Consider the following 3354-nt stretch of genomic DNA (forward strand, 5'->3'; position numbering starts at 1 on the left):
TTCTCCTTTTTCCTTTTGTTTACACATTGGTTCTTAGCTTTACCTCTTGTTGACTGCTTTTCTTTTCTTTGTCTAATTCAAATCTGTGACACATTTTCATCAGTTTATGGCACATAGTAGTTTGTGCAGCATGAGTTGAAACTTGTAGACTAGCCCAGTTCCCACCACCATTAACATGGATGCAAGAAGATAGGAATTACTTTTAGCACCATTGTTATTTTAGTTTCACCATTCTTTTTTGCATTATTTATGGAAATTTAATTGCAAAATAAAAATATTAAATACTCTTCCAAAATTAAATTTACTATGCAATAAAAGGGTGGTGCGACAAACACAAAAGAGTGATGTAAAAAGTAATTCCCAAAACAAAGATCTTTTATGTGGCTAGTTGGCTCACAGTAGTGAAAGTGTGAAACCCTTTTCCTTTTTCCATTTCCTTGTTTTCAGGCTTTCGATTTTCTACTATTTGTTTGCAACTTGAGAGAACACAGTGAAGCTGATAATATATGGCTTACAGAGAGGTCAAAACCAAATTCCTAAGAATTCTTTCACCAAAACCAAAGTTGTTCATCATGTAGTCATCATTCTTCTAAATAAAAGCCAATTGCTGCACTGCACATAAAGTCTGGCCATTCCTTTATAACCATTATGGCTCCAATTAGTGCACCAAAATCCCCTAACCCACCACTGAGAAAAGAGATAGAAGAAGAAGTTGGAAGAAGAGAGCATTAAGGTTCTTCACAAGCCATTACAAAGTTCATTTTGCTTCGACTTTTACATTTTTAATTGTAGGGTCTATTTGATGTTGCTGCCTGCAGCCAACTAGTTTTTTTTGATAACCATGTTGTAAGTGTGAATTATCTAACCCAACTTTACTAACAACTAATCTCTGCTAAAAAAATTGACTGAAACTTTTTGTGAAATTTCTTCTTTTTAATCACATTTTTAATTCACAAGACTTGAATTTAAGACCTGATTAAGGAAATGAAATGCAGTATCGCTCGAACCAATAAGTAGTTGACAGCTAGCTACTAGTTTAGTAGATAACCAAATGATTTCAACAAGAAAAAAGGAAAAACCAATAGAAGTCCTGACCACCCTGGTGGGCTACATGTCATTATGAGTTATGCTATAATAGAAGAAGCACATCAGGTTGTTGTTTGATTTAGGACAATTTTGTGTATATTTTCATAAGAAGGCTACCCCATATAAGGACTTCAAGGAACCACCACCTCTTGTCCCTTCTCTGGGATAGGTGCTGTCTTGTGGCCTACTTGAATGACTGGATCAGATATTTGATTTCATTAAAAGATTCCAATTTCAGATGGAATGCAATGCAAGGTCAGAAAATTTTAGGGTAGGCCTTGGCAATTTTTTTGGTAGGCCCGCTAGACCAAGAGAATAATATTTGCTTGGTTGAGTTTGTTATGCCTACAGGATGAACATATGCTTGTGTAATCCAAACGTAGACAGCACTAGCAATAGTTCCATGGTTAATGCTGTGTATGAGAAATGTGTTATATTGTCTACAATATTAATGATCAAGCAGCAATTGTGACCGTAACATCAAAGCTTTTGGAGTGTCCGAAAGCGCATTGTTGGAGATATCGACCACTAGCATGACCAAATTATTATATATAAGTAAAGACCTAATTCCAAATTTTAAGAAGAATTGTGTTCACAATTGCAACCCTATCGGCCGCAGTTATATACAGAATCATGGGTTTTGAACATTCTAGCAACAATGACCACAAAGTGAAACCATGGATATGGTTAGTTCATGCGCGATGGTTTGACTGAACTTTTGTAATGTAATTCTGAAAAGAATACAACTTTAAAAGAACAATCACCGCAATTTGGAATGCTATTCTTAAAACAACAATGACCACTCAAGGGTATTTGATCGTGTTCAGTTCTATTGCAAAAGCGGGAGGGTAGAGATAAATGGAATTTTTGTAATAGATGTTTCTTCATTCTATATATTATTCCATAAAAAGCTTAGCAAGAAAACAATTTCATAGCAGACCGACAAAAAGTTTTCGACTTTGTTGGTTAAGATAGAGACTGAATCTTTGAATATTGTTTTATCTAATAACGGAGCTTAGCTATTACAACCGAGGAAAATCCTCTGGAGAGCATAAAAATATTAGAAAGAAATGAAAAGTAAAAAAGATACTAGAGACCGCAACAAGCAATCTCGTCCCCGGCATGTCGACACCCTATAAACGTTCAGTTCTCTCCCTCGGCCTGTCCTTCGATAAGAACACACACCAACCAAATTAATTAGAAACATTAAATTACAAAATTTAGAATTTGGCATAATCGATGTTAAAAGAATAATAAAAAATATTTTCCGATTTTATTTTCTATTTACACTTTATTTTCTTTTAAAATATGATATTCATTGGGCCGAGCCCAATGATTAAGAACTTCACACTTTTAACCTTTTTGTGCTACCAAACTCTTGAACTTGAGAGATTGTGTATCCTCTAGTATCCATTAGAGCAAGCCCTAATTGGTCTACCTAATATGACAAAAAACGTAGACCGAATCTAGTTGCCCCGTTATTATCTTAATCTTATATTTCAAGTATTAAGGGATCTAATCTAAGCATATTTAATCCAAATTCTGTTATATGTTACTTGATCATATCATATTTCCAAGATATAACAAGATCTTACCATAATTAAAGAACACCTATATAATTCTCTCTAGACAAGAGAGTAAGACAAATTACACACTAATATTAGATATGGCAACAAGACAAGACAGGGATGAATATGTGGTTCCTCGTCCTCTTACTCACTTTCCCAAAACTATCCTAGTTCCCATTGGGGATTAGGTATACATGTCCCCATTTAATAAATTTTTGTAAAAACAACATAAAAAATGAACAAAGCTAAATATATTATTTATTCAAGAAGTCAAGTTTAGACATCCAATTTGTCATAATCAAATATAAAATCCTATCCCGTGAAAAGTTTTCCTATCCCATCACCTAAAGAACTCATGACAAAGATGAAACATGAAGCATCTAATCCTTCCCATCTAGTACCTCAACTAGCTCGTCCAACGACTGCTCCTGTTAGGAGAAGTTCAAGGCCTCCTAATGAGCAACCCTCCAACTACTAAGGGATATGAGTGGAATTGAGGATGAAGCTCTTCCTATCCCAAGGAAGCACAAGATTGAAGATCAACAAAGGTCTACTGTCCAGAAGAAGAAGAAGAAAATGTTAATTGGATCGAAAATCTATAAATGGTGGGGGGAGGGGGGGTAGAATAGATTCCACAAATTTTTTAATTTTCTTGATGAAATCAATTCAAATTCAAATACCCTCTTGAACAATCAAGTTT

This window comes from Glycine soja, chromosome 6, assembly GCF_004193775.1.
Source record: "Glycine soja cultivar W05 chromosome 6, ASM419377v2, whole genome shotgun sequence".
Taxonomy (NCBI): Eukaryota; Viridiplantae; Streptophyta; class Magnoliopsida; order Fabales; family Fabaceae; genus Glycine; species Glycine soja.